This window comes from Camarhynchus parvulus, chromosome 5 (genome assembly GCF_901933205.1).
Source record: "Camarhynchus parvulus chromosome 5, STF_HiC, whole genome shotgun sequence".
Classification (NCBI taxonomy): Eukaryota; Metazoa; Chordata; class Aves; order Passeriformes; family Thraupidae; genus Camarhynchus; species Camarhynchus parvulus.
In genome coordinates this window covers 30,579,267-30,599,030 of record NC_044575.1, presented here as the reverse complement: position 1 = coordinate 30,599,030, position 19,764 = coordinate 30,579,267, and the positions used below count along the sequence as shown (strand labels likewise).

Sequence of the window (19,764 nt, the reverse complement as noted above, 5' to 3'; positions counted from 1 at the left end):
AATGTGGTTCCATAGGTAACAGTATTTGGAAAGCATTTAATAATGATTATCAGATAAAGATTTAAGTCCCCTTTTTTGAGTTCTCCTATAGAACTCCAGAGAAGTAATTTTTGAGGATGATCAGTATCTTCAGAATCTTTTTGGAACAAAAGTGCAGAAACATGTTTCTAATATATTTCATTCACTTAATAGTCAAAAGGGTCTGTATTCTAATTAGGGGTTTCATGATTTTAACATTCAGCCTGATATATTTATTATGCATTTTTCTGCTGTGTTTATGATTCAATTATTTGGTTCTTATCTCTGTGAAGGAAATGTTACTCCTAGCAATTAACTCAGGCTTATCCTCAGGGTTTTATCATAGCAACCACACTCGAGAGATGTCATGCTGCTGAAGGTGACTGAAGATACTATGTAGCCTACTTTCCGTTTCATTGGTAGCTTTTTCTCACTTGAAATGTACCAGCTGATAGCAGGAACAGTCAGCATTCAGCAAAAATCTGATAAGTGAAAAGGCTCTTTGTTATTGTATGCTCAGTGAAAGCACGCTTAAGCTCTGTAGGCTTGCATGGTACAACCTGCCTTTCTTAGGCAGCCTGATGGAAGGTGTGTACCTGAGGGCTACACTGCCCTAAGCATGCCTGTAACTTTCTTAATACAATTAATTATCTTGCTGCTATCATTTAAAGAGAACATATCTTTGCATGCTCATTTACTTACTAAGCAGTCAAGGAAAGGTGGAAGTTTTTCTGTACTTGTTATCCTACTGTTCTCTATTTCTGCCTAAAAATCTTGTTGGAGGAGAAAGAGATGTTCCAAAAGATCTCCAAGAGACAGCCAGTTTTAACCACCATGCATACAGATATACATGATAAAATCTGATTAGAATTTAGATGATGACAAATAGGTTCAATTCCAAACTTTTATTGTGGCTCTATGACAGTTTCTCGCAGATGTTGAAAAATATTTTGTAAGGCAGAGTGTATTATTGACTACAGAGAATGAAGGATAATAGAAGGGTAATGGGGCTTGCTGACATATCAAATAATTTCTATCTGATTAATATCACAGTAATAACTTCTGTGCTGTTGCATAATTTTGGAGTGTGTATGGGATTTGGGTTTTTTGTGGTTTTGGTTTTCTTTTTTAGCATTTTAATACACTTTCATTGTTGTGTCACAGTTTTAATTTTGGTTGCCAATAATGTATTCATGTTAGATTGAAATATCAATGTTAACCAACTAACAGGACATTCTGAACCTGTTCAAGATCAATTCAGAGCCCCCTGGGTCCCAAAATAAATTGAAGTAAAATATTTAACTGATCTCAGCCTCAGATCAAAAAGCACTTCAAAAATTTCACTATGTGAACAGAACTTTACACAAAACCTTAAGTGTTTTCTGTCCAGATTTCCCACCCATTCCCCAAGTAACATGAGTAGAAATTATCATGGCTCTCACTTTTCCCACTAATAGGCTAGAGGCAGGAAATTAAGATCCAGGTTCAGATTTTCAGGAACTTTATGTAAGGGATCCAAGTTAAGTGGACCTCAGAAAGAGTGTTCGGGCAAAAATCTGTCTTTGCTTCCTAATATTTGTATCTGACACCACAGTGTGTACCATCAAGCCTTCATTTTTGACACTTGAATGAATGAAATCAAGTCCAATAAAGAGTTTGTTTATGTAATATCTGAATTTTCAAAAGATGGATATGACTGTTCGATGAGTGATAGTTGTCTAAAAGTTTCTCATGACTTCCAGGTCAAACCACATATAATTTTTAGACAAAAGCTACCAAGATGACAGTGTCAGAAAACATGTCAGTAGTAACTGCTGGAATATCTCTTTATTATCTTACTTAAGAACTCAAATTTCTGTGCCTTACTACCAATGAAAAAAAGTAGTATACTAATTTCATTTTGAGATAGTGGGGGATTTTACATTTATGAATAAATTGGCCTATATTGTTTATTTAATCTTAAATGAGCATCTAAAACCCTCAAAAAACTCCATGATTGCAAAAATGTGGTGGTGGTAAAGTCTAGGCTAGGATGGGAAAGGTAGAACTTATACCAGAATGTGGATGTACAGATCCTATTAAAAAAAAAAAAAAACACAAAAAAAGGAACAAATCTGATTAACTTTAAAGACCTATGCTTTCAACTTCATCCTAATGATTACTGAACTTTTACAGAAATTGCAGGCATTCTTTTCTACTGTGTTCTGTGATACAGCTTATAGTAATCTTCATCATCCTGTTTTCTTTATGGATCCAAGGTGATAATTAGAGATTATGTTTATAAGGAGACAATAAAAACTTTGTAGCAGAGACAGAATATTTATTAATCCAGGATAAGCTACAAAGGAAACAAGTACTAGATTTTACAGGAGGTGATGCCAGGTGCATTAGTCTGAAGAAATTTTTCTCTATGCTAATGTTTCATAACTGTGTCTTCATTATTTAAGACCTGCACTAATTGCTCTAGTCATTTATTTCCAAGGTTTTCGTCTTGTCTGGACACTACTATGCAAAATCTCATCCATTCTCTAACTTCAGACACATGCTTTGTCACTGAATTAATTTTTAATCTGATCTCTTAAAATTATTCTATCAAAATCTGAACATGTAATTATCTTTCTATATTTTGTTTTAAAGTCTCTGTTTTTCTTGTGTAAGTCACGATGAAGAGAAGGTCTAGCAGATGCACTCTAAATCTCTGTCTATCTCACTGATACTTCTGTTTGAAGTGTGAGTGGAATTGATGTAATTTAGATCATTGATTGACCCAGTGGTAATAAAAATAGAATGAGAGGTTTTGCTGGATGTACTTTGCAGGTTTAGATTAACACAAAGTTATAAGTTTTGTGTGAAGAAAAATATGGTTCTAGATTTGGGGGAAAAAAAAAAAAGAAATAAAGTCACAGAATACTTGAATATTCATATCTCTTGTAATTTTCTTTCCCCAGATGAGTTTTGTAGACATGAAAATTTTGAAATAATGGATGTCAGACAGTAATTTCTGTGGCAGAAACTCACAGTGGGAATATAACAGTTTCTCTGTAAGACAGTTTGAAGTGGTGATAGATTTTGTAACTTTGTAATTTCCTTTTTCTTCATATGTCAAGAGAGAGATGAATCCAACTTAGCATATGTGCAAGCATAAAATCGGTCTCAGTATTCATGATAAGAAAATCTAATTCAGCTCTTAGTGATAACTAAGGTTTCGTGGAAGCAGGCAGTATGAATTTTGAAAGTCCAAGCACACAATAACTTGTAAACTTGAGGAAGAAAATTTGTTATTCTGCAAGAGTGTATGCATTTGAAACAGGATATCAGAAATACAAAAATTTTTTATTTGCTTGCTTATATCTGTGTGCTGTATTTGCATTGGTAATCAGTTGAACCAGATGTTTATGGTGATGAAGCATAAAAAAACCTACAAGTGTTCTATACATCTTGGGACATATGCCAACCTAACATACTGTGAAGACTTTACCTTTTTCTGCTGTATGAAGTGCTCAGTGAGCAGTGCACTTGTTTTTGAAGTTACAAAGTTCAAGCATTTTTAGCTTCTTGCATATAATTTCCTTGCACAAGCAGCACTAAAATCTTTGCTGAATGTTTTCCTTTTATTCTTAAAACAAGGTGTAAGTGGAGAAGAAAGGATAAGGTGGGGGGGATTGCTAGATAGACAAAACCACGCAGAGATACAAACGTAGTAGACACGGGAAAATGGATACAATAGCAAAGACCTGGGTTTTTCAGCTGTTAATTGATGGCCCATTAAGAACACACAAGCAGCATTTAGAGAAGATACATCTGGACTTTGTAACTGATAAGACAGCAAATATGAAGGTTTTAAAAATATTTGAAGGTAATCTATAAGTCTGCAAAATTTAGGAAGAGCTGTTTAGTGGAAGGGGAGTGGGGAAGAGTAAAGTGAAGCTAGGGGATTGACAGGTGGAGCTATAAAAGCGCTGGTTTTGCATAGCAGTGCCCAGTCAGTGTGCTTGCCTGGCAGCCCTTTGCCTGATCACTGCAGTTTATCTTCCTAGTTAATACTCACTATTTTCCCTGTGCATGAGTGCTGTAAGGAGTGATGCTAGCAACTTGGGAACCTGGAATTTGGAGCCAGCAACTGGAATCAGACCTCAAATGAAGCTCTGCTTGCATGTGGTTCCAGCAGCTGGAGCAAGTAAGAACATCTTCATCAGTGGCTCTGGGCTCTGTGGATCTTAGAAGGATTGACAGTTACTGAGTGAAGTGGGGTGAGTGAATTTGAGGCAGGAGCTGGAATCAGACTTTGGGTGAAGGAACACACATTTTCTTACTCGCATCCAAAGGAAGCGGGAGTTTCAGCATCAACTGCTGCTGAAGGACCTTGGGCCATCGGTCCTAGGTGCAAGCTGTAGGGGTCTGGGTGAAATGAAGTGAGGGCCTTAGTGTGAATAGCTGGAATGGGAACTACAGTTCATTGGGTCCATGTGCCTGAGTGCCAACTGCTGGGGGTGACACTGGAGTCAACATTTCCCCTCACCTGGAGCGCGAGGGCCATGTGTGTGTAATTTGCAAAGCAAATGTCAAGGTGGCAAGTAAGAGGCCCTAGTATTAGGCAGAGGGCCTAAGCAGATAATTGAGGAAACTGCAAATTTTTGTTTGCTTGTGAGTCTAGAGAGCTTCACTAACAAACTTCAATCCTGATAATAAATTGTTTTTTTCCTATTTTGGGATAGTCAAACACTGGAACAGGTAGTCCAGGAAGGCTCAGAAGTCTCTGTCTCAGGACATATTTATAACCTAACTGGATATGGTTCTGAGCACCTCATTTATGTTGAGGCTACTTTGAGCATAGGGGTAGAACTAGACAGTCTCTAAAGGTCACTTCCAACTTGAGATAGAAACAGAATTTCTGAGGTTAGAAAAAACCTCTAAGATCACTGAGTTCCACATTGTTCATCACTGAGCACCGCATTGTTCACCACTAAATCATGTCCCCAAGTGCCAAATCGAACCTAGAGATGGCAATTCCACCACTTCCCTGGGCAGCATATTCCAATGCCTGACCACTCTTTCAGTGAAGATTTTCTTAAGATCCAATCTCAACTTCTATTGCAACTTCAGAATTTCCTTTCATACCTTTCAACCTTCATCTCAACCTTTCCCTTGTTATCTGTGAGAAGATGCTGACACACACCAGGCTGTAATCTCCTTTCAGGTAGTTGTAGAAAGTGATAAAGTCCCTGATGTGCTACCCCCAGGCTTATCTCTAGCAAGCCTAATTTTATCCCTTTTCCCCTTCAAATCTAATTTAAGGCTCTTTCGTTGAGCCCCGCTAAAGCCTATGTGAAGGTCCTTTTTCTGCTTTGGGACAGGTGTGCCCCATCTGTTGTCAACAGGCTTGATGTTTTGTAAACTGATCTGTGATGAAAAACCACAAAATCCTGCTGGTAACACCAGGCTCAGAGCAGTTATTCGTCTGTGTGATTTTCCTACTCCCACTTTCCCCTGCAACTGCCAGAAGAGAGAACAACACTGGTGCTCTAGATCCCTCAATGAGTTACCCCAAAGCAGTGAGATCCCTCTTGACATTCCTCAAGCTTCTTGGGATTTCATTGCTGCCCCCCTGAAAAACCAGTAATGGATGATAATTAGAGGGCTGTACCAGACTGGAAAGTTTCTTGGTTACATCTCTATCCTGGACCCCAAGGAGGCAGCAGACTTCTCTATGGCTTGGGTCCAGTCAGCATATTGATCGCTCTGTTTGTCTCAGAAGGGAATCATGGATGACTTTTTTGTCATAACTGAGGCAGTCATGGTGTGTCAGGTAGACTAATTCACCCTGGACTATTCCCCAACCTGTCCATGTTGCCGTGTGCCTGACCCTCACTCCCAGAGCCTCATTCCTATTGTACAAGGGCACTTGGGAAGGTGAGGTAGGCTGGGAGGGGATTCACCAATTGCCTTGAGCAGAGACCTGGCTCCATCCTCCTCATTTCTTAGGTCCCCTCCTGCTGCCTGGTGACAAAACAGTTGCATATTCTTTGCTTCTTGTGATGTGGCTGGCTGGTGAAGATAATTTGGTGTGAATTTGTAAAGTGCAAAGTATGTAAGTGATTATTAAGCATTTAAATTTTATGAACTTATCTGCTGAAAACATATCAAGGTTTGGCTCTCTAATTTGCTTGTGAATGTGTCGGCTGATTTTTGGTAGAGCAGGTGTTACAGAATTCTTAAGTGAATCTTATGAAGTAAGCAAGCACTGCTAATGTTATCTGGGACAAGAGCAGTGGGGAATACAGCGTACGGAATACAACTTTTCTACAGAAATGAACTTAATTGCAAAATTAAGTGCACTTTCCTTAGGCACCATCTAATTTATTAAAAAAGTGCAAAGCAAATGAATATATCTTTATTATTCTTTGTAACATCAATAGGTATATACTGAGAAATATTCTTCCTACGTTTATAGAAACCTTTCTATTTCCAGTAATTGTGCTTGCCCTCAATTATTGATCCAAGGTAATGACATCAGTGGCTGACCATGTAGTTTACTCACATATTCCCACTCAGTTTGCTAGAGTGACTGATCTGTCATGTTTTTAGGACATTTCTACTGCTTGCAGATTTGTAGGTATCTCCTACAGGAGTAGCAATAATTGTAAGACTTAAACCACTATGCAGGGAAAACTGCCATGCAGCTGCTGGTTGGTGATTTGAATATTTTATTTTGGAGGGTACAGTTGATGAATATGATTCATTTATGCACTTTCAATCTCCTGTCCCAGTCAGTTCTTGTCTAAACCTTGAGTATTTCACTTTCTATAGCCCAGCTTTTTTAATATGTGTGAATGCTTGACATGGAATGGACGGCAGTTGAATGTACTTAAATTTTCCCATTTTATTTCTGCGCTAGCTCTCCTACTTTATTCAGTCTTCTTTTTTTCATGTATTTTGTATAAAGACTGCTAAAGTATCTGCTGTGTTTTTCAAATCCTGTTTGAAAGATTTCTGTTGTAATTTTCCCTGCATCTGATGCATTTTCTCTTTTCAGCTGTAACAGATGTGGATGATTACCGAGTATTAGTGAAGTTTTTGTTTAAAACAATTTCCAAAAATAGAGAGTTCCAATAGCAGAGAGTTCACTTCTGAAATAAATTTCAGAAGTCATAATTCAGGATTGTAATGGATAGTTAAGGTCAAATATACATGACAGTAATTTATGGTTTTCAGAACTTTTTGTTGAAATATGAATGTAATTCATCTTAGCAGACTTCTTTAAAAAGTTTTACTGGTAGAAAAAACCCAACAAATTAACAGATGTGTGCATATACGTAGTGCAGTATCAGCATAATGGAGTATGGATTAAGAAATGGAAGATAGAGCTGGATTGAAAAGGTACTATATCCTCATATTAAGCATATTTTAAAATAATTTGTTGGCACCATAGCTCTATAAATGATAAAGTTTCTTTAATTCTGTGGTTTAACATTGGGGAAGTAATTGTGGCTGATACTGAGTCTTGTTTGTGTATATATATATATATATATATGTATATATGTATATATCCACATAAAGGAATTTGCCATTGAAATGTATCAATTTTCTAGTAAATTTTAAAAACTATGCCCAGAATTCTTTTTGTCTAGGTAATATATACCACCATATATGTGATGTCACACTGTTCTAAAATTCTCTCAATAAGGATATTATCCGAGAAGTTGAATTAATAGTCTGAGGAAGAGCACTGCATGTAAAAGTCCTTCAATGTCCTCTACACCCCTTAATATGTCTGTATATTGAGTGAATGCTCAAATATACATTATTATATCTGTATATTTGCTAGTACAGGATAACTACAGGTATTGTACTTCCTTTAGCATCCTTTCTCTGTATAATTTGTGATCCCCCATGTACACATATAAATTTGAACCTGTTTCGTACCTTTCCCATTCTTACCAATCCTTTTTTGCCTGGCAGCTCATCAGCTTTATGTTCACAGCCATATTTATGTCTTGTTTATAGAAGATTTGGAGAAGAAGCTTCAGCCTTAATCTAAGCCTCTGTTTTCTTGATTAAAATCTCTTTAAAACCCATCATTATCTTCCCCAAGACATAAAATAGTTACAAAGAATAATTTCATAATTCTAGACCCTGTGGTATCTTGCATTTCTGCTTCAGACCTATCTTACATCATACTGATGTCATATCATCTTTGGGTAATTGACAAAAAAATTATTTATACGGCAACATTCCAGCTCTCATGTATGGGTTTTTTTTCCCCCTTCCTCCTAAAATCTGGATGTAAGCATGTTAATACTTTTTGGCTATTCACAGGCTCACTCTGGTTCAGAGACCTCACGCAAAGTCCTGGGTCTTGCAAACTCTCTGTATGTGTTTAAATGCTACTGTCTGTTTATCTGTGATTCTGCTGCCTACACTTGACAAGCATGACTTAAATTCAGGTCACTGTGACATTGAAAATCTCCTCTGAGAATACTATTAAAAAAAATAGTATCTGTAAACTTTCTTCTATCTTCATTTAGAAAGCAGCTAGCCTAGAACTTCATATAGTGACTGAGCAAATTCTGCTTTGTTTAATTGTTTTTAGGACTTTTCCAATTTGTTTTGAGTTCCTAAAATTTAAAGAAGACAATTTTTTGTCTCATTGTGTGGCCCTTATTTTCAAAGCTGTATGCTAAGTATCCCTTTTGTCAACAGTTGATATAGACCATGTTTAAAATCCTGAATGGTATTGGTTTCTGTAAAACAATCCATATGATTTTTGACTTAAAGTCAGCATTTAAGTTTCCTGGTAAAAACTGTTAATCCAAAAGGGAAACTTTACATCTTTAACAAAGTTTGATGTTAAATAAATGTCTGAAATATTTATGGTTGATAGTTCAGAGAGACTAGTCATATACAGAATACATGATTTAAAGAATATGCTAAGAAAGTGCATGCCCATTCTCATTTTGAAATAGATATGATCTAAATGTTTGTTGCTGCTGGTATCTTTACTAATCTGGTAGTGGTCATGCACTAAGATTCCAAAAGGCTGACGGCTTCTATTTGGATTCCTTCTTGCTGTCAGGTGTCAAGTTTTTTAAATTAGTTCATCTGTAATTGAGACAAGACACTGGCTATTCCATTAATATTTATGGTCATCTTTCAAACAGTAAAAATTTCTAAGCTAAACCCTACAGATTGAGTTTATCATGCCAAAATTTCTTACATTTGTGAACTTCACTTATGAGTTAATTTCTGCAATGAAATTTATTGTAAATTTGTCAGAATGAGTGTCCTATGTTATATCTTCCCATTACTAACTGCTTCACTTGCACTAGATGTAAAAGAAATGGGCAAAATAAACAAAATATATGAAACTATGTATATACACAACAATGTAGCTTACATTCATTTCTCTCTCCAAAAGATGTTATAGTTCATCAAAATGAACTATAACATCTTCGTTTCCTAACATATCTAGTGTATTTCCTCATTTGCTTATATAACCTTTACCAGAGGTTATGAATGTGAAGAGTTGCGAAGCACGCCAATTCTGACACCACAACTCATAGAATCATAGAATGGTTTGGGTCAGAAGGAACTTTAAAGATCGTCTAGTCTAGCCCCTGCCATGGGCAGAGACATTTTTCACTGGATCAGGTTGCTCAGAGACCTGTTCCAATGATGGGATATCTACAGCTTTCCTGGACAACATGTTCTGGTGTCTTATCACCCGCATTCTAAAATAGTTCTTTCTTGAGTCCAACCTGAATCTACACTCCTTTAGTTTAAACCTGTTGTCCCTTATCCTGTCCTTACAAGCCCTGGTAAAAAGTCTCTCTTCATCTTTCTTATAAGTCCCCTTAAGTATTGAAGCACTTCATTGAGATCTCTTTGAAGCCTTCTCTTCTCCAGGATGAACAACCCCAGCTCTCTCAGCCTTTTAGATGAGACTATTGTTCCCACCCTCTCAGCCTTTCTTGACAAGAGAGCTGCTCCAAACCTCTGACTGTTTCACAGCCCTCCTTGGGACCTGGTCTAACATGTCCATCCAGTAATAATGATAAGGTACTTATGCAGGGTACACCTTTCTTGGATAATTCCACTTCCTTGATCAGCATGGTGTATATTTTCATGCTTTTAGTCAATCTACCATTCTGTTAATTGACATATATGCTTAATGTCACTTCCTTTCTGTTGTGGTTTAACCCCAGCCAGCACCCAAGCCCCGTGCAGTCACTTGCTCTCTCCCACACCAGTGAAATCAGGGAGAGAATCAGAAGGGTAAAAGTCAGAAAACTCCTGGATTGAGACTAAGACAGTTTAATAGGGAAAGCAAAAGCTGTGCACACCAGCACAGCAAAACAAGGAATGAATTCAGTGCTTCCCATGGACAGACACGTGTTCAGCCATCCACAGGAGAGCAGGGCCCCGTCACCTGTAATGGTCAATGGGAAGACAAACACCATCACTCCAAATGTCCCCCCTTCTTTCTTCTTCCCCCAACTTTATATACTGAGAATGATGTCACATGGTCTGGAATGTCCCTTTGGTCAGCTGGGGTCGCCTGCCCTGGCTGTGTCACCTCCCAGCCTCCCATGCACCCCCAGCTTCCCCACCAGCATGGCCACATGAAAAGCAGAAAAGGCTCTGGCACTTTGCAAGCCCAGCTCAGCAATAACAAAAACATCTCTGTATTATTAATACTGGGTTCAGCACAAATCCAAAACATGGTCCTCTACTAGCCACTGTGAAGAAAATTAACTCTATCCCTGCTGAATCCAGAACACTTTCTTAAAGAATGACAGGGCTCTGCCTGATGGGAGAGGACATATTTAATTTGCCTGAGATGCACCTACCTGGTGTGCACAGCTAGGTTACCCCAGCTCTATTAATGAGTCTTCTCTTTCTTTAAATTACAGTTTAAAATCAAAGGAGTAATTTTAAAAGAATATTTAGTACTCGGCTTTAATGATACATGATAGATAAATATTTTGGATATTAAGCTTGGTCTTGGTATTTGGTGTGGATGTCCCTTTGTGGTCACTCTCTCATGCTATCTCATTTCCACAAAGAGCTACATAAAGGGAAAGGTGGAGAAAGCTGTGATACAAAGGGCAGCAAACTATCTAAATTCTTCAATGGCAACTATACCACCTGGATTTGGATTAAAAATAAAAAAGAAGTAAAAGGGTCAATATTATGCTACTTGATTTTCTGAAGCAATTTTTTATTCAAAAAAGGGCGCTTTTTTTTGTTTTTGTTTGGGTTTTTTGGTGGAGTTTTGTGTGTGTGTGTGTGTGTGTTTTATTGCTGTATATTTGCTTATTCTGCCTTGCTGATGCCTTGATATAAGATAGGGGAGTATGTTCCAGAGTTATGATTAGGCTTTTGTCCAACCACTGTTGAAGGTGTAGACTGACAACGGAAACCCCAACTCTATTTTTAAAATCTTCTGAGAACTGTTAGAAGGTGCTGTGTGAATTTCCATTAAAGAACTCTGCTGTCATCATAAGGATCCATTTGCAGTGAACAGGCTGTAGTTACTGGGAGAAATTTGTATGCTTACTGGGGGAAGACAGGCCTCAGACAGGCCCCACCCTTGGTACATTTCTGCAAAGAAATAGAGGCTTTTAATTTATAAAAATATGTTAAAAACAACCAATAGCCAGTACTGGAAGTAAAACTAAATCTCCAAAGAATCCACCTCTCCCTGACCACCACTGATTTAAGATCTGCTCTGGATATGGGTTTGCTTCATTTGGTTGTGGGTTTTGTGGTGATTTACAATACGAGGTGCCTAAGCACACCTCTTTTTTAGATGTTAACACATAAGCTTACCAGAAGATTTATTTATAGACATTTAAGCAAAGGAAAACCCAAGATGATATATTCATGTGACCTCTTCCTGATTCAATTACATGACTGTGATGTCTGTATTTTGGGACTGAAGTATTCATGCAGTATGCACTTCTGTGTGGAGGTCCTAATGAATTTTATCATATTGCAGCAGACCCGTATAAGCTTTTCTAATGACAGAAGTGAAAAACATAATTTGAAACTTTTATGAACCTTTTTTTTGTCCAGAAGCTGACTCTGATATTAAACCTTGCTTTAGGTTATCCTTGGATACATTCTCTAGTAAACATTATTCCTAGTATAAATGTATGGAGCAAGTATGTTAGTATTTATTGAAAAATTTTATCTTCACTATTATAAGTGGACAGTGGGGGAAAATAAGTGCTTTCAAGAGATATAGAGAAGATTCATGTCTCTGGCAGACTGGCAAAATGTAACTGCTGTGAGACAAAATTGGTAGTTCTGTAAACAGGAAACATTAGCTTTGCTGGCATGTATGCAAGAGAAAAACCCATGAAAATGGTTTAATGACTGGAAATGTACTTTGGGTCTTTTTTTTTAAAAAAGGTAATAATTAAATTTGTCTGGATAACTTATCTTTCTTAATAATTTACAGTTTTCTTTAAAATTTTTCCCATTATTATAATTTGTGATTTATGAATTTTTGATGAGCAGGCACAGGTTTTTTTCTTCTGCTGCCTGATAATAGGATTGAAACTCTTAAACATGTAAATATGAATAGAATATGGCAATGTGAGTACATGTTACACAGCTTTTTAAGCTGAATAGAAGCATAAAGTTACCTATAAGAGCATTTGAATTAGGACAAAGAAGTATGTCCAAACATAAGTTTGAAAATAATTATTTAATTTCCAGAGCTTTTAAATGTTCACACAGCTTCAACATGGATCATATACATTGCAGCATATTGCCTCTTTGTTCTGTTTGTTTATAATTTTATAAGGAAGCATGGGATTAGAGTTCATATTACTCAAATTAACTTAAAAAGAGGAATTTGAGTTGTTGAAGAACATGGTGACTTGTTATTGTTTTGATCACAAGAAGAAAAGAGAACAAAAGAATACACAACAAAACTGTCCTGGAAGACACAATACACTTTATTTCCCTATGTACATTCTTAGTTTATGTCCAAAGTGGAGGCTCACAAGTTGTCCTCCCTCTCAGTCTGCAGGCTGAGGGTGATGGCTCCTTGGCTCCTGCTCTTTCAAATCACCATGTCCGTATCACACCTTTCCTCACGTGCTTGGTGAGGCTAAGCTGCCTCTAACAGCCACCCGCTATTCAGGGGACCTCAGGATTCCGCAGACATCCATAATATTGTCTGGGGACTGCTGATCAATGCGGAGCCTTCAGTAAAGACCTGATAGGTTGCATTTATAATGTAACCTAGGTAAGTGTGTAAATCTAGTAGGGTGCAGTTAATTTTTGTTGGTTTCTTTGTTTCCATGTGTTTTGGGTTTGGGTCAGTTTTGAGACTTACAGGCATTTTTTTGAGGTTTTACTTGGTTTCCTCTTTCTTCTTTCTCATGACTAGTCAAAAAAAGAAAGAAGTTGTTTTTTATCTTGACAGAGAGTAGGCAAAATGAAAAATCCATGTCATACACTAGCTTTGTAACTGTAATAAAAATTATTTTTCAAGTGAGAAATGTCTTCCAACAAAAACAAAGTCCAAAATATTCAAAACTTCAATTAGTCAAATCTGTACTGCATGCTATACATGAGTGTGGATGCTGAGGGAAATGGATAGTTTCCTAGGTATGATTCTGGGAAAAGCTGTGACAAACTCAGAGAAAAGAATTATAAACAATTATCTTAAGTTGCTGCACCTGGTGTTTGTGAACATGTGAAATGTGTTATGGAAATACGTTTACCAAAGGGTGGATTCTTAATTAACCACTCATGTGAAATGTATTGATTAAACGAATCAGGTCCACCTGTGTCAGACTAAGCTATAAAAGACATCTCAATAAACATTGAGACCTTTTACCATTTTGCCTTCTGATACAATTCTGTGTCATCTCTGACTCACCAGTGACACAGGAGTGTCAGTCACTGTCTGAGAATGAACAATTATTTTCTTTATTTAGAATGGAATTGCTTTAGCAAACAAAGGTTAATAGTATTAATCTTAATCTACACTATTAATAAAGATTAATAGTGGAGCTTTTGGAAATTTCCTCCAAGGAATTTTTTTGTTGAGGGTTACAACTCAGTTATTTGGCAGAGGAAAATGATCTGACCATGAAGCATGACTTCTGATGTAGTTATGTACTTTGCTCTGAATCTGATGTCTGCGTACACATGTGATACACAATTGTTCTTAATTGAAGGAAAATTACTTTATTTTTGCAGTACAGGAACCTAAACAAACTGGAATGTTCTAGCTAGATGGCAAATGAATACATTAAGTTATTTTTTTGGATCATAGCCTCAAACCCAAAACAACCCAAGTGAGATTTAATCAAAGAAGCTTTTAATTTTTATGAACTTAATTAGGAAGTCTAAATATTTAAGACTGTGTTGCCTTGGTAAATAATAAATTCAGCAGCCAGAATTTTTCCACATTCTTTATCTGAATAGAAGTGCAGTAGCAGAAATACTACATGCCAGAATGATTTTCTGTATCAGTTTTATGAAATTAATTTTTCACAGTGTAAAAGGGAGAAAAAATACACATTTGCCAATTGTTACAATAACAATAACTGAAGAATAAATCCCAAAAATACTGTGTGAATTTATAGGTTTTAAAAGTTTCGTTCTTTTCAAATATGGAAGTAGTGGAATTCTTTAATGTGGTGTTTTATGAAGCTTCTGGTTTAGGATTAGTGGAATAATTGACTACATCTCCTAAGAAGATGGAAACTAGGTAAATTATCGATGCTTTTTTAATGGATCATTTAAGTGGGTTTATACAAGAGAAACACATCGTTAACTCACTTTATTTTTATACTAGTATTTAAAAGTCTTGGTATGCTTCACCAGCTTGCTAATTTGAGCCACCTTTCTTCAATTACCTTCTTTAATGAGCAAACCAAGGAAGGGGTGTGCCAGATGTTTCATTTACATCATCAGCCATATACCAGGTGTAAAATTTGACTATAGCACAGAGACTGATCACTCTACCAAAAAAAATTAGATCAAGTGAAAAAGCACTTTGATTTACTTACTTCTGTATTTTCACTGCTGTCTGATGATTTAGACTTGCTTCCCACAAAGCACTGTCTAGACAATTAATGTCTAACCTACAGCTTTTATTAAAGCTGCTGTATTACCCATGATGTAAGTGGATATTGACTATATAATCCTCCTTTTTTTTGGTAACAACTGGTAATGGTGCATTATTTTTTTTGAGAATAAGACTTAAACTGCTTGTATAATTATTATGGACATAAATAATACAATTTAAAAATAATTATTTCCTCTAAATGAAATGTATATATGAATATGTATATGCTGAGCATGATGTCATATGGTCTGGAATGCCCCTTTGGTCAGTTTGTCACTTTTAAACAATTCTGTATCACTTTGCATTTAAGTTAGTTATTCCTGTGAAAGTACCTACCTGAATGTTTATTGTAGCTGTGAGTAAATTATAGGCAAAATATGTAATTTTTTTGAGAAAACTCTCTCTTCTTGTAGTATAATGACAAAGTTGATTAATTATTTAGAACTGATTAATTTTCAATGCCATGTCAATTTTATTTTATCAATTGATTTTCAGCACTGAATATTATAGAGATTAGGTAGATGTTGACTCAATAGGTAATAAACTAAATGTATGGTATCATTTTCCAGCAATATTTGCTTGTATATAGTTACTGTATTCATGGTTCTGTGCTTGATAATATAAGATATATTGAATTTTTGAATACAACCCCTATTCAGATTTATGTGTACTATATAAATCACTACAACTCTAAGTTATGGAATATATATGCAACACAAATGAAGAAGGAGTTTCACTAACTGTTGGAATTTCCTTATTCTCAAAATCTGTGTTGAAAAACTAGTGAACAGAGCAGGAGCAAGGTCATGTCAATAGTACATTAATTCACCTTGATCACTGAATTCCTCTGCTGCAAGTCAAGTAATTGAGTCATAAAAATCAATTTTCCTTATGTTTTGCCTTACTATTTTATCACAGAAATCTCAGTTTAAGTTCACCATCACTTTATATTATAAAATCTGAGGATGAAAACAGCCTGAACATCAAGACAAAATAGTGTTTGGTAATGAACTACTGGACTGTGGTCCTTTAAAAATTCATTTGTAAAGTTATATAGTATACTGCTTAATTCTGTATTGCTGAAGACTAGGAATAAAAGTTTTCTGTTAAAAAAAATTAAATATTTAATGTATTCACAAAAGACATACTTTTGTGTAGAGTCAATTTCTATTTTTGTAACTTGCTCATTCTTACAATTAGAATACATTGAATTTGTAACTGTTTTAGAAATACCTTTGTTTCTCAGTTTATATTGACATTATTATAAAGTCAAATTTGGAATACAGCTTCAGCTCTAGCCAAAACAAATAGAAATTTATTTTTGCAGTGCACAAAATTATGTGGTTACCTATTTTCAAAAAGAACCCCAAATCCCCCAAACTGTCTTTTTCCTTTTTCCAAAAGTTATGCACATGAATACACGAATGGACAATGGATGGTATTATGGCACATTAGCTACATGACACTAGGTAAATTCTGCAGTATTTCAGACCATGTGAAATATATTTTAGCAATTTCAACATGTTTTAATGTATAAACCTTCTTTGATTTGGGATGGAGTTACTTTGTGTGTGTCCTTTTGCTAAAGGGCTGAGAGATGAATCTTAACCAGATAAAAGATTTCTGGACTGAAGGGGAGAACTTCCACTTCCTCTTCATTCAGAATAAAAAAGTTAAGAATTGCTATGCATCTGTGTTTGTGAATAGGTGAAATGATGGTAGTCTAGAATGTATCTCATGGTTAGCTTGATGATGCCACTGGTGGGAACCAGTTATTACTAAATTATGCTTAGAATGTGACTAGTTTTTGAGGAAGAATAGCAAAAGCAGTTTCTTGTGCAAATGCCAATCTGTAGTGGACCATTGTATATGGGTGTCCTTTCCTCCCTGGGATTCTGTGAACTCTAAGCCTGTTTTATTAAAAATCAACCAACCAACCAACCAAGCAAACAAACCAAACAACAAAACCCCCACAAAAATCCCAAACACCACCCACCGCCCGAAAGAAATGGACTAGAAAATGGAAATGTCAGAGCTGCTAGATGAAAAAAATTGCATTTTAAACACTTACTGAATCAAAACAATTTAAATTTGTTGAATTCATGGTTCAAAAACTAGGCACTGAGAACAAGGTACTGCTGAGACATGGTCTGTATTTTCATGATAGCCTAGCAACTCCATAAAACTCATTTCTATTAGCATCTTCAGGCCAGAAAAGCAATTATAGACCTCAGCCAGAATGATGCTTTTTTCAGTGAGAATATGTTAATACTGAATCATTTTAACAGGGAATAATTGTCTCATTTGCAGATTGTATTGGCTTTGCTAATTTTTTATGCTCAGTCATGAATGAATGTTTTTTAAAACTTTTCTGCAAAGCATTCTGAAATACCATATAATATTCTTGCCACTTTAAAAAAACTATTGAAGTTTTTTATTCTACATAGCAAAGACCCAGCTTGTTAAGTGTTGTAGCACAAAGCAAAAGGCACATTGGCCATTTAGGGGAATAAGATAAAACATCCGTGTGAAATGCTGCATAAATTTCTTAAGACATTCTGTGCTTTTATTTTGAGATTACTGCACTTAATAATTGATAAAGTTTTCCTGATGCCAGTGTAAATTCTAAGTGCTTATTTTTCTGAATTCTAGAATATTAAAATATTAATTTCATTATATTAGGAACTCTTGCCCTTTTATGCATATGGATTTAAAAAGAAAATAGTTAATTTATTTGATTCCTGCTCATTTTAAGTAAGTTTTATGTATGTTCATAGAATCATACAACAGTTTGGATTGGAAGAGATGTTCAAGATCATCCAGTTCCACCCCAGTGCTATGGGTGGGGAAACCTTCCACTAGACCAGACTAATCAGAGCCCCATCCAACCTGGCATTCAACACATCCAGGGATGGGGCATCCACAATTTCTCTGGGCAACCTATGCCAGTGTATATTTACTGTAAACCTACACCCTTTCAATTTGAAGCTGTTACCCCTTGTCCTTTAAAAGATAGGATGTGCCCTCGTAAAAAGTCTGAAGACATAATTTTATTATATAGGGAACTATGAATTACAATATAGGCTACTAATGTATGCTATGCCTCTGTGGAGTGATGAATACTTTAGTGTAGTAGGGAAAATAAATACAATTTGAGTGATATAGACGTAATTTCATGTAATGATAAATGTGTGCTAAGTTGCAAATCTCAATTTTATTCGAAATTTTGGTATCCATAAATTCATGTTTTAGTATTTTAATATTTTTAGCTCTAAAATATGTATTTTCAAATATTGATACAGGAACTAGATGATGAAAAATGTTTTAAACATCTTTATTTTTATCTTACATAGAAATGGAAGCAGAAGCAACAGGAGGAAAGATAGTTTGTTAGCATCAATTAGTTCTGTCTAACTGCTACATTTTTTAGAATTGTTTGCAAATATGTTTCAAATTCTTTTTCTGTATTGTTGAAACCACTATTGCTTGTCATGCCAAGCTAGATAAGAAAAATACTGTCTATAGCTGCTGGTTTATCTGAAATGTAATAGTTGCTTATTTCAGTAAGAAGTGGTAAGCAGGCAGTGAAGGGTTGCCTAAAAAAGCCTTGTAACTTGCACTCACCTGTGAAATCACACAAGTGAAAAGCATGCTTTTGATTTCCCTCTTTAAAGGGAAGGTGTGTCACTTAGTTCCTTTGGTGGAAACTGCTTTCCTTCTCCCAGCTTTTATTTCAAGTGCCCAAAGCGGTGGCAGTGCCATAGCAGTGCAGTTGCATAAGGGCAGTGTAAATAGCAGTGCTGCTTTTAGAACATAATTGTCCAAGTGATCTCAGCGCTCAGCACAGGCGGCTGTTGTGTATCTGCTTTGATAATAATAAGTGACACCAGTAGGACTTTGTAGCTGGAGGGAACAGTGACATATCATATCACTCCTGTTTTATCAGCTTCTGCCCCCTTAAAAACTTGTCAGGCAGTGTCTTTTGGCAAACAGTGACATACATGCCTGTAACAAAAATAAGTGCTTCTACATGCTACTCCCTCAGAGTTTTTTTCTTAGTTAGTGGACAAGTTTTGGAAAATAAAATGATTTTTAATTCTGTATATAGCTTTGACACAGTCAAACACTAAAATTAATATCTTTGGTTCACTTATATCAGCTTTAGCCTCACACGTTAAGAGGTGAAAAAGGGCTTGGCACTTTATGAGTTTGGCATTGTATTATGCAGGAATTTGTAAAAGTGCTTTTCTAGAGTGTTCTTATTCTTGGGATATGCCTTTTGAGGATCAACCTCTTATGACTGAACTTTCACTTGAAAAATGCCTCTTGGATCTTTGGTTGTACACAGAGATTTCTATATTACATGAGAACTTAAGATTCTGCATTCTGAGGAATAGTGTTGATAGTTTACTGTGCTAACAAATAGCACTGCGGTTTGCAAAATTGCAGTAAAGGTTTTTTACTGTAAGCATTAAAATATTTAGCTGAGTAAAACTGAGTAACAGTGCACTTACAATTTGTTTTATATTGCTAAAGAAACAAAAGGAGACAACAGATGCAAAAGCCTTGGAGACAGTGTGCAGTCTTCGTCTCTTTGATGAAGTCTTGAATGTAAATCTCTACAGAAATCTTTACATGTTTGTAGATCTGTT

The 19,764-nt window shown here is 35.9% G+C and overlaps 1 protein-coding gene across 1 annotated transcript in view; it reads left to right on the top strand.

Annotated features, from left to right (window-relative positions):
- Positions 1-19,764, top strand: part of RYR3 (ryanodine receptor 3) — a 193,233-nt gene that overhangs the window by 26,656 nt on the left and 146,813 nt on the right. The gene's annotated exons all lie outside the window — the stretch shown is intronic.